Consider the following 13,309-nt stretch of genomic DNA (forward strand, 5'->3'; position numbering starts at 1 on the left):
GCAAGTAAGACTCAGGGAACTCAAAATGGGGCTCCATAACAACCTAGAGGGGTGGGATGGGGAGGGAGGTGGGAGGGATGTTCAAGTGGGAGGGGACATGGTAAATCTATGTCTGATTCATGTTGATGTTTGATAGAAACCAGTGCAATACTGTAAAGCAATTATCCTTCAATTAAAAATAAATACCACCCCCCCCCCCAAAAAAAAGGACTCTGGGAGTCTTGAGTGGAATAATTTACATATTAGGAGTATTTTAACCTAAGAAGGGAAGTGAAAGCAAAGAAAAGAGAAGTGAGCAACTCCAATCATTGCCTGCTTGGCTATATTAACTGTTTTTTCTTTTTCTTTAAAAAAAAAATCATAATTTCATTTGCTTGTCCTAAAACTTTAATTATCTTTATACTTTGTTATGCATGACTTGTCAGCTTTTAAAAGGTATGTGAACTTAACGGTTTGGTTTTTTGATTTAAGACAACTTGTGGGCACATGCTCTTTTTTTCCTCCGACAAAACTGTAGTAAATCTGTGACTTACAAATTATTTAGACCCTTTCCTTTGGTGATTAAAATACTTTTGATTGTGATAATGCCAGGTGAATGGGTTTTAGAAGCACAAGCAGCAACCCCGAGCTACAATTTCTTGTGTAAATGGAGATTCAAGGCCCAGTGAGGGCCAGTGACTTGCTGAGAGCTCAGATACCCAGGCCTAGTCTCTTCTGGTACCAAGTTCCTTACCCTCCCCTTTCTGCCCTGGCTGCTGTAAAGACTTTCCATTGGGAGGTGATTACATTGATTTATTCACTAGATGTGATAGGCTCATTGCTGAGTTACATTATAGTCAGTTTTTTACACACAGAGTTATGTTTCATATGCAGGATAGGAGTTTGCTGTTTTACCTGGAGATAGGAGACTCTTACCTGCAGATCCAATCTTTTCATTGCCCTGCTTTCCTATAGCCTGTGACAGGTCTTCTAAAATTCACTGCTGGTTAGTGTTCTCCTGCTGCTGAAGTCAGCAGGTAGGGGAAGGCATAGATCTCATTAAGAAAAGGCCCCTTGTCTGTGCAGGGAGAATCCTTTCTCTGACTCGACAGTCTCTGGGGGAAGGCACCAAGGGACACAGCTTGAGGGTGGGCCCTGTCTTTCTCTCCATCCCAGCCTAGGCTGTTACACCAACCTGTGGTATCCCTTCCCAGCACACTCCCATCTCTTGGTATGGCTGGCTGCTATTTATCCTTAAAGCTTTAGGTTAGATGTTGCCTTTCCCACGAAAACTTCTCTGACCCCTGAAGCTGGTTGGTTATTTGTGCCTGTAAGGTTCTTTAGCACTGGCTTCTTACCCCTGTAGTGGCATGTATTTGTATTGTTATTGGGTCTTTACTTGCCTTTTATCCTCCTCTAAATTGAGGTCCTTGAGGGTTTGCATGTGTTGTGTATGTATGTGTTTAACTGCCATTTAGTAAATACTGGTTGAACGTATGATTGAAAACATAGGTGAAGAAATCGAGGGTTGAGGGAGTCATGGATGAAATATTGAGCCCAGTGTCAGCATCAGGGACATTTTGACTTGCTGATGTGAAGGGAACTTGCCAATCGCAAGGAACAATAGAGACAAGACCACCCCCTCATCCCACCCCCCCGCCCCTGACACTACAGCACTTAGCATTGCTCTCTGGGTTTCCAGGCTTCTCACAATAATTTTACGTTGGAAAAGAATTTCAGTTAAAAAAAAAAAGAATTCCCCCAAACCATTTGGCAGCGAGTAAACAGTGGATCAAGAATTAAACTTGTATGTCTAGTTTGCTTCTTTAATACTTGAACCTAATGAATTTTTTATTCAGATGGAAGAACTTGTCTCATTCGGGGATCATTCTTGCAGCTTTAATTTCCTGACTTAGATTGGGATATGAGTGAAAGAAAATTGTCACCTTGCAAAAGAGGGATTTCACAAGAGTTCCCTTCACCTTATGGAACCATCCATTTTAGCTCCATTTTTGAATTCTGGTTTTAAGTACTAAGAGCCCCAAATGAATTTTTATTTTAGCCCTCGAGGCCAGTTTTAGAGCAAATATAATTTAGTTAAGCCAATTTTACAATTATCGGAAAGGATGTAGTTAATAGACTTACACAGTAAATCCCCATTATAAAAGCATGCTCTTATATCATGAGATTTTGTCTGTGCCACAGATAAAACTATATTTCTCATTCTTAACACATTTCTCTTTTCCTCAGTAGGTATGAGGCTTATCCTGGTTCCTCAGACCAGTATTAGGAGGAGGGCCCTGCTGTTGTCACTGTTTATCTTGCCCAGGCAGGTGGCCATCAGCAGACAAAGGCTCTAGAGCAGTGGGTAGACAGCCAGTCCCCACAAAGAAGAGGCGGGGGGCAAACAAGAGTGAGACTCCTGCCTGGCCTAGCGGCCTCCCGCTTAGATGTTAGGGATCTCTGCGCCCTGCCCCTTTTCTGTTCAAGTTTGCTTCTGAAGTCACTGCTCCTTTTTTTTTTTTTGGAGGGGGCCAGATATGTCGCATAGTGGTTTCTGGATGAAAACGACTGAGACACTGTTTGTCTCCATCTATGTTACTGTAACTCCAACAACTTAACAGCTGTAGTCTTATAGCCAAACTGGTATCTACCTCCTTTCCATTTGATTTTCTAAACAGTATTGTAAATTGAGCATCTCCCACATTCCTCTTCCTCGGCAATTTTTGTTCAGTTTCACAATTTTACAGACACATAGACAATCAGATGATTTACTTACCTCACAGCAAAGAAGTTGAGTCCAGATAACCAAAGTGATAGATAATTCTAGTTAGAATAGATCTAAACTGGCAATGAAAGTAGGGTTGCCTAAAGATATTAAAGATTCTTTCACTTAGAGGATCTTAGGATAAGGCTTCTTATGGCAGTGAAAGCACTCCTAGACCCCTTAAAATCCCAGGTCAGGAGTTTGTGGGGTGACGTTTCACTCACTGCCTGGAGAGTCATTCAGGGTCCCCGGGCACAACTGGTTGAGTGGAACTCTGGTTGTTGTGATATACTGGGCTGCCCCCTACAGAGTCTGGTCTCACAGTTAAAGGAGATAGTATGTGTAGAGAGAAATGAATTTCTAAGGGAAGATGTCTAGTAATATGGTAAAATAGCAGTTTAGAAGAAAAAGGTAGTGTGGAGAGTCAAGACTGGTAAAGAAATGAGAGTGTGTTATCGAGTTACTTAAATATCCAACCTCGTGTACTAGTGTGTGTGATGGAGGCTTTTAGTATCTGTATTCTAAAAAGTAGCTACGTGTCTATAGGTTGAACGTTATTGGTTTTAAAAGAGTTACTTAGGATTTTAAAGAAAAAAATTATCTCTGTCGTTACTCTTATCTATATTATGAAAGGTAGAGAGTCATCAGGCAGAGGTCTAAGTGCTTTCCATGGGATCATAGAATTTAATCGTCATGCCAACAGCAAAGTAGTAGTTTGTAGTAGTAGTTGACACAATAGTAGTTTCGATGGTGTAACCCAGGGATGTTTACTCAAGATTCTCAGATTGTGAGATTGTGTTGTGCTCTTTCTCTATTATGGTGTTGTACTTTCTTTCAGTAAGTTTGCTGAGGTTGGTCCTACTTAGTAGAGAATAGTCAATGTAGTCATTCAATCTGTAGCAAAAAAAATCTTCTGAGGAAATAGAACTTCCTGTCCTATCCCTGTTTCTCACCAATGAGTTGGTATTCCCCAGGAAAGGTTTTGTAGCTGGATTCTGTCAGCCTGTAAATTTAATTTTGCAAGGGAGATTGCCGCCATTCAATGAGCCAAAGACTTTGAAGCACTCAAGAATGGATGTATCCAAATGGTCAGTAAACGTGTGTGAGTATGCCTAACCTCATAAGTAATCAGGGAACTAAAAATTGAAACTGTCATAAGGATGTTACTACCCACACACCAAAGTGGCCACAGTGAATAAGACTAATAAGAAGTGTTGGCGAGGGTATGGAGCAACCAGGAACTCCTGGGCATGGCCAGTGGGAGCTTAAATTTGGCAGACAGCTGGATATTAAGTACTAAGATGAAGATGCATACACCTGTGACTCAGATTCCACCCCTTGGTAGAAATGCATGTTCCCGTGTACCGGGAGATGATAGATAAGAGTGTTCATAGGAGCGTTATTTCTAATTGCTCCAAATTAGGAACCACCCACATGTTCAGCAACTGTAGAGTTGATAAATCAGTTGTGTAAACAGTTTTCTGCCTTTCACAATCAAAATGGATCATACAGGAGATGCATGTAACAGAATGGACAAATGTAGTGTATATGGTGTGAAGCGAGAAAAGCCATACACAAAGGAATTCATACTGTACGATTCTATTTGTATGAATTTCAGAAAGTAGGCCTGGAGAAGGCAATGGCAAAGCCTGGTAGGCTGCAGTCCATGGGGTTGCTAAGAGTCGGACACGACTGAGCGACTTCACTTTCACTTTTCACTTTCATGCATTGGAGAAGGAAATGGCAACCTACTCCAGTGTTCTTGCCTGGAGAATCCCAGGGACGGGGGAGCCTGGTGGGCTGCCGTCTATGGGGTTGCACAGAGTTGGACACAACTGAAGTGACTTAGCAGCAGCAGCAGCAGCAGCAGCAGCAGCAGCAGAAAGTAGGCCAAACTGAAATAAAACATTTAGGGATTCACACATAGGCAGTAAAACTCACCAAAAGGTTTGTGGGTTGTGGGAGCCTGTTTTTAGAGGTGGGAGTTGGAGGTGTCTGTGGCTCTCTCTCTCTTTCACAAGTGTGTTGTTATTCACCCCTTGATTGGACGCTCATCTTTATTATTCACATTTTGGGTCTGTCTTGTTGACAAGGACCTGATCCATCTATCTTCACATGTCTCAGAGCACCTAGCACTGTGCTTAGCACAAAACAGACCTCAATAAATAGGCTTTCTGACTTCACTAGCATGCGTGTATTTCTTTTTCTGTAAGAAAGAAAACCACCATGTCCCTACAAAATGAATGTATAATATTTCTAAATAGATATGATCACAAAGACATATCAAGCAAAAAAAATGAGGCAAGAGATAGAGTTGGTTGAGAAAAGGCCCTGGGGTGGACGTGTTTTCGCAAGATATGCACTCACAGTGTATCAGAGAACTTAATACAGTTTATTTAATGTAGCAGAACTTGAATTGCCTGTGTTCTGCTGCTGCCCCATACTGGTTGACCTTGAAGGCTGCTTTGACATGAATACTTTGCCTCCACTGCCACCTACAGGTGACAGCCAGCCATGGCGCTCTTCTTCCCATGATTTGAAGCCTCAGGGAGATTGAAATCAGTGTTTTCAAAAGCTCTTATTTGGTACAAGATAATACTGATCTTTGTGTGCTATGTTAATTTATCAGTATTCCTACATTATTCAGTATTATGTAGGAGACATATCCTCATTTCTCTAAAATGTTTTGGCTTGGAGATCTTTCCTGGGAAGCATCCTGTTGTTTTTAGGAAACTGTTGTCTTCTATAGGACTTTGCGTTCCTGGGCTAGGACTTGGAAAAGATTCCACTTTAAATGTTGTTTGTGCCCGATATGCTAGTAAGAGTCAGGCGTAAAGGTGATCTTGGAACAAATTTGATATGGCTTAAAAATTTTAAATGGTGGTATAATGTACACAACATAAAATTTACTGTCTAAACCATTTTTAAGGTACAGTCAGTAGTGTTACGTACATTCACATTGTTGCCCAGCCAATCTCCAGAACTTCTTTCCTCTTCCCAAACTGAAACTCCGTGCTCGTTAAATGGCTTCCTTACCTGCTCCCCCAGCCCCTGGCCACTTCCGTTCTGCTCTGTCTCTGTGAATTCGCCTCCTCTTGTGCCTCGTGTAAGTGAATATCCTTTGTGATTGGCTTAATTCACTTCGCATAATGTTGTCAAGGTCCATTCGAGTTGGAACATGTGTCACAGTGTTCTTCCTTTTTAAGGATGAGTAATATTCAGTTGACGTACTCCTTTTCCTATTTGGAACCAGTCTGTTGTTCCATGTCCAGTTCTAACTGTTGCTTCCTGACCTGCATATAGGTTTCTCAAGAGGCAGGTCAGGTGGTCTGGTATTCCCATTTCTTTCAGAATTTTCCACAGTTTATTGTGATCCACACAGTCAAAGGCTTTGGCATAGTCAATAAAGCAGAAATAGATGTTTTTCTGGAACTCTCTTGCTTTTTCCATGATCCAGAGGATGTTGGCAATTTGATCTCTGGTTCCTCTGCCTTTTCTAAAACACAAGCTGAAATCAAGATTTCCGGGAGAAATATTAATAACCTCAGATATGCAGATGACACCACCCTTATGGCAGAAAGTGAAGAGGAACTCAAAAGCCTCTTGATGAAAGTGAAAGTGGAGAGTGAAAAAATTGGCTTAAAGCTCAACATTCAGAAAACGAAGATCATGGCATCCGGTCCCATCACTTCATGGGAAATAGATGGGGAAACAGTGGAAACAGTGTCAGACTTTATTTTTTTGGGCTCCAAAATCACTGCAGATGGTGACTGCAGCCATGAAATTAAAAGACGCTTACTCCTCGGAAGGAAAGTTATGACCAACCTAGATAGCATATTCAAAAGCAGATATATTTTACCTTGCCAACAAAGGTCCGTCTAGTCAAGGCTATGGTTTTTCCTGTGGTCATGTATGGATGTGAGAGTTGGACTGTGAAGAAAGCTGAGCACTGAAGAATTGATGCTTTTGAACTGTGGTGTTGGAGAAGACTCTTGAGAGTCCATCGGACTACAAGGAGATCCAACCAGTCCATTCTAAAGGAAATCAGTCCTGGGTATTCTTTGGAAGGACTGATGCTAAAGCTGAAACTCCAGTCCTTTGGCCACCTCATGCGAAGAGTTGACTCATTGGAAAAGACTCTGATGCTGGGAGGGCCTGGGAGCAGGAGGAGAAGGGGATGACAGAGGATGAGATGGCTGGATGGCATCACTGACTCGATGGACATGAGTTTGAGTGAACTCCGGGAGTTGGTGATGGACAGGGAGGCCTGGCGTGCTGCGATTCATGGGGTCACAGAGAGTCGGACACAACTGAGCGACTGAACTGAACTGAATATTCAGTTATATGGATGTATTTCTTTTCCTGGAGAAAGGAAAGGCTACCTGTTCCAGTATTCTGACCTGGAGAATTCCATGGACTGTATAGTCCATAGGGGTTGCAAAGGGTCAGCCATGACTGAGCAACTTTCACTTTCACTTTATTCATTGAAAGGACTGATGCTGAAGCTCGAATACTTTGGCCACCTGATGCGAACAGCCAACTCATTGGAAAAGACCCTGATCCTGGGAGAAGAGGGTGGCAGAGGATGAGATGGTTAGATAGCATCACTAACTCAGTACATGAATTTGAGCTAACCTTGGGATATAGTGGAGGACAGAGGATCCTGATGTGCTACAGTCCATGGAGTCAGAAAGAGTTGGACATGACTTAGCAAGTGAATGGCAACAGAGTTTTATTTGTCCCTAAAGTTCAGCATCTGGCTGTCCGTGGACTATTTTAAGGGCTCAGTAATATGAGATTATCTACCATTATTAAGTCTTTACCTGCCAGGCAGATATTATAAACATATATAAAGAAAATGAGGCCCCAGTGAGATGAGTGTAGGAAAATCAGAGTTTTAAAATTAAATTTAATTTCTTTAATTATTTTAATTGATAAACTATTGTGACAAAGTTCTGATTTGTTTTATTCCACGATAATTACTTTGATTGTGTGTGTATGTTTGCCGTAAATTCTGGGTCATTCTGCCTACTGGGTAATGCAGCATTGATAAAGAATAAATCAAATGAGTGAATGCGGCTGTTGGGTTTTTGTCTCAGTTTGCTGTATCCTTTTGTTTTCCTGTGAGTATTGCCCTCTGTTAGACTCTGTGTCCTGACAACCTCTCCGAGGCACCCCCTTCCCCTCCCACCCCTCTTCTGACTAGTGCTTTGCTTTTTTCTTGGTGTGTAGTAAGCACTGTCGGAGAAGGCAATGGCACCCCACTCCAGTACTCTTGCCTGGAAAATCCCATGGGCGGAGGAGCCTGGTGGACTGCAGTCCATGGGGTCGCGAAGAGTTGGACACGACTGAGCGACTTCACTTTCACTTTTCACTTTCATGCATTGGAGAAGGAAATGGCAACCCACTCCAGTGTTCTTGCCTGGAGAATCCCAGGGACGGTGGGCTGCCGTCCATAGGGTCGCACAGAGTCGGACACGACTGAAGTGACTTAGCAGTAGCGGTATGGATGTATTACGTGTTATGTATCCACTCATCTGGTAATGGATACTTGGTGTGCTTCCATGTTTTGGCTCTTGTGACTAATGGGAGTACAGATGTCTCTTTGAGACCCTGCTTCAGTTCTTTTGGGTATACATCTGGAAGTGAAATGCTGGATCATGTGGCAATGCTATTTTTAATTTTTTAAGGAACCACCATACTATTTTCCATAGCAGCCATTCCATTTTCCATTCCCAGCCACAATGCACAAGGGTTCCAATTTCTCCACGTCTTTGCCAACGTTTATTTTCTGTTTTGTTTTGTTTTGATAGTAGCCATCCTGATGGATTTGAGGTGGTATCTCATTGAGGTTTTGATTCTGTTTCCTGATGATTATTGATATTGAGATCTTTTCATGTGCTTATTGCTCATTTGTACACCTTCTTTGCAGAAATTCAAGTCCTATGTCCATTTTTAATCAGTTTTTTTGTTGTTATTAACTTCTAGGAGTTCTTTATATTTTCTGGGTATAATCCTTTACCAGATAATATGATTTGCAAATATTTTCTTTTATTCCATAGACTGCCTTCTTAACTCTGCTTGCGACCTTTGATGTAAGACAATGTTTTTGGCATAGTTTTAGGTCCACCCAGTTATCATATTCTCATGATAAGGATGAATTGAAAAGCTTTAAAAATTTTAAAGTTAAGCTAGGGTAGGGTAGATTTTCCTCCATTTGTCCTTCAGAGACTTTCCCTAGTGACTTAATCTGACCAGTATTTGTCTCCAGTCCTCAATGCCTTTCCTTCATCTAGCAGGGTGTAAAAGCTGATGAGCAGAAGCAAGCCGTATCCCAGAGTTGGCTCACACAGAGCCTTACACTTGCAAGTGCTTCTCTCTTACACTCTGGAAATTACCTGTATTATTGTAATAATACGAAAATGAAAGAACAGCATTTACCTTTCTGTAGTGTTCTCATTCCCTGCTTAGCCTGATAAATATATATCAATGATTGCTTTGAAAATAAGAGCATGTTTGCTCATGAAATTTGCAAATTACAAAAGCTTCGGGAGATATGTTAGGAATAGCAGAGCAGAGAAAATCCAGTGGTGGCTCCGTGGTAAAAAACCCGCCTGCAGTGCAGGAGATGCAGGTTCGATCCCTGGGTCAGAAAGAACCCCTGCAGGAGGAAATGGCAACCCACCCCAGTCTTCTCGCCTGGGAAATCCCACGGAAGAGGAGCCTGGCAGGCTACAGTCCACGGGGTCACAAAGCCCATGAGACGGCACTGCGCCGTGCCTGCCGGCAGACCCGGACATGCTTGTGGATGGTGTAGGTAGTCAGACAACATGCACAGCCCTGGCGGTCCCTGTCTGCGTCAGGATGGGAGGGGCAACTGTGGACACAGGCCGTGCTGATCCTGGAGAGGAGAAGGGCAGAACAGGCTTCAGCTGTCAGAGAGGCTGCTCGAGGAAAGAGGAGTTAAATGGAGCACGTAGGGCACAGCCAAGGGTGGGTGACGATGAGCCTACAGAGATGCTGCTGGAAGTTACTGGGCTTGGTAAGGGCTAGCTCGGAGGCACCGTCTGTCTCCAGGCAAAGTGACTCCCGTGGGAGGTGCTGACTTGCCGACACGAAGACTCTCAAGCAGAGGCTGGAAAAGCAGCAGGCAGGGATGTCCAGGAAACCCACACGTTGGGTAGGTGGCAGGAGTGAAATTCCCACGAAAGCCCTTGAAACTCTGAGCGTCTCTGCTCCTGTATCTTCTTTGCGGTGGGATCCACCGGTCGGCTTGGAGACCTAGAGACGTTAATAGGAGTCCAGCAGAGGGGACAGGCGTTTCCCATGAGGATCTCTGCAGCCCAGCAGTATCCAGCGACCTTGTCCTCCTGTCCTCTCAGTAACAAAGTATATGCATCCGTGAGGGGTGAATGGATAAAGAAGGCATGCTGTGTACACACACACACACACACACACAACACACAGAGTGACCTTGTCCTTTCCTCTCAGCAACAAAGATTTACGTGTCCATCAGTGGGTGAATGGATAAAGAAAGTGTGGTGTGTACACACACACACACACACCCACCCCCTGGAATATTTACCCAGCTTTATAAAAAGAAGGAAGTGCTGTCATTTGCAGCAGACTTGGAGGGTGTTACATCAAGTGAAGTAAGTCAGACAGAGAAAGACAAATAGTGCATGTTCTCACTTATATGTGAAATCTTAAAAACATAGCTCATAGATACAGAGAACAGACTGCTAGAGGTGGGGGTGGGGGCGGGTGGCAAAATGGGTGAAGGGGATCGAAGGGTATAAAACAATTCCTGGGATTCAGTGTGCAGTGCAGTGCAGTGACCGTAGTTCATACTCCTGTATTGCGTATTTGAAAGTTACTAAAGGAGTAGGTCTTCAAAGTTCTCATCAGGCGTCCAGGACTGGTGGCCACACGGAGACTGAGGGAGAGTGCAGAGTGGCTGGCCGGCTTGGAGACAGTGCGGAGCTCTGCATCCTTTCGCTGTGTCTTGCCCCATGCATCTCTTCCATCTGACTGGTCTTCAGTGGGTGAACGGATAAAGAATGTGTACACACACGCAGAGTGACCTTGTCCTGTCCTCTCAGTAACAAATACATGCGCATCATCAGTGTGTGAATGGATAAGGCAAGCATGGTGTGTACACACACACACACACACACACAGAGCAACCTTGTCCTCCTGTCCTCTCAATAACAAAGATGCATGCGTCCATCAGTGGGTGAGGGGATAAAGAAAATGTGCTGTGTACACACGCAGAGTGACCTTGTCCTGTCCTCTCAGTAACAAAGATACATGCATCCATCAGTGGGTGAGGAGATAAAGAAAACGTGCTGTGTACACACACGCAGAGTGACCTTGTCCTCCTGTCTTCTCAGTAACAAAGAGTTATGTCCTCTTACAATATGTCCTCTTATAATAAACTGTAATCTAGCTAGAGAAAAAAACAACACAAACGACCTCATCACAAGAAAAAAGTTTTGTGACTTTGTAAACAATGAAGAATGTTAACTAGACTTACTGTGAGCATCATTTTGCAATACATACACGTCCTGAATCATTATGTTGTACACCTGAAACTAATCTTTTATGTCAATTTTACTCAATAAATATGACAAGGACATAATTCCCTGCAGTAGGTTCTTGTGCTAGTGAAATAAGCTATTTGTAAAATGAGTTTTTCTGTATAATCTAAATGATTGATTTTGCTCATGAACAAAGAATATTTTTATATTTTTGAAGTATTTCCAGAAAATACTTTATAAATACTTAAGGAGAACCAGAGTGAAAAATAATCTTAATAATTATTTTTAATCAATTTTAATCAAGTTAAACGTCAGATGACAAGACCTAAATAGTGAGTTGGTCGGGTGACATCTTTGAAACATTTGCAAAATAAAATATTCAGAGTGATTTATATTTTTCACATATTACTAGCAGTTCTTACAGAACTTTAGTATGAACTATTTAAGCTTCCTTGTGAGGGATATTTTCCCCTTTCTGAGAGAGAGCAGCACATCGGCAGTTTGATTGGCTTTGCCTGCAGTCACATTGTGAACCATTAGATGGCAGTGTTAGGCAGAACCTGATGCATCTACTCTGCTGCTGCCAAGTCGCATCAGTCGGACTCTGTGCGACCCCATAGACGGCAGCCCACCAGGTTCCCCCATCCCTGGGATTCTCCAGGCAAGAACACTGGAGTGGGTTGCCATTTCCTTCTCCAATGCATGAAAGTGAAAAGTAAAAGTGAAGTCGCTCCGTCGTGTCCAACTCTTCGTGACCCCATGGACTGCAGCCTACCGGGCTCCTCCATCCATGGGATTTTCTAGGCAAGAGTACTGGAGTGGGGTGCCATCGCCTTCTCCAAAGGTGTGATATGGGGCTCAGATTGTGAAATCGTTTTGTAATCAAAAAATACGAGAGAGATTTTATAGTTTATACAAACGACTTGAGCAGTTTGGATAACCTCTGACTATCTTCAGAGCCTATATACTGTAGTCAGAATTTTAAAATGGTATTATGTATATGTGTTTTATTTATTACTAAATTACATGGCACGTAATTTCAGACACTATTGGTATAACAATTGTGAAAGTCCTATGATAAAAACATAAGAATAATTTTAGGTTCTGATTATGAGTGGGCTCAAAATTGCACAATTCCAAGTTTATAACTATTCAAGGTGAAGTAATACCCTTCTTGGCCCCAATACTTATCTTAAGGAAAAAAACATACTGTCATCTGGGATAAACAAAGTGAATTATAAGGAGAGATTTTTGTCAAAAGGATGTAGTCATACTATTTTATGTTTTGTATCTCTGAAGTCTTTTATGAGCCACAAACTATATTTTTATCAGAACGCACATGTGTGTAAATACTAATAAGAAGACACTTGGAATTTAGCAGAGGTGATAATATGATGCCACGTAATAGTCATTGGCTTCCTAGGTGGCTCAGTGGTAAAGAATCCACCTGCCAATGCAGGAGACGCCAGAGATGTGATTTCAGTCTCTGGGTTGGAAAGCTCCCCTGGAGGAGGAAGTGATAACTCACTCCAGTATTCTTGCCTGGAGAATCCCATGGACGAGGAACCTGGCGGGCTGCAGTCCATAGGGTTGCGAAGAGTCAGACCCGACTGAGCACGCATGCAATTGTTAAAATAATCAGCTTTTGTCTTCCTAAAGAGTGGATCTTAGCTGATTCTTGGGCACAGAATGGAGTGATGGATGCTAGCATTTCTGTATTAATATCCAAGGGTATAGGTATCAACAACAAGTATAATATTCTCAAAGCTCATGAACTGAAGAAGTAGGAGGTAAGAGTTTGTACTTAAGGAAAACTATATAGTTTCTATATATGTAGAAATTGATGGTGTGGACATACATATGACTTCTCAGGAAAGATAAAAATAAGGAACAGGAAGCTGAACTATGAAGGGTGCTTTTTACTATACTGTGTACTTTTAATACCTTAGAAAGTGTACTGATGTTTTATGTAAGTTATTCTTTGAAAAGTCAGTTGTAGTCATTTTTTAGGATGTGAAGGAGG

The 13,309-nt window shown here is 42.4% G+C and overlaps 1 protein-coding gene across 6 annotated transcripts in view; it reads left to right on the top strand.

Annotated features, from left to right (window-relative positions):
* Positions 1–13,309, top strand: part of UBAC2 (UBA domain containing 2) — a 171,099-nt gene that overhangs the window by 43,602 nt on the left and 114,188 nt on the right. The window lies entirely within an intron of this gene.

Source organism: Bos grunniens, chromosome 12, assembly GCF_055505025.1.
Source record: "Bos grunniens cultivar Pamir isolate PY7600 chromosome 12, Bosgru_T2T1.0, whole genome shotgun sequence".
Taxonomy (NCBI): domain Eukaryota; kingdom Metazoa; phylum Chordata; class Mammalia; order Artiodactyla; family Bovidae; genus Bos; species Bos grunniens.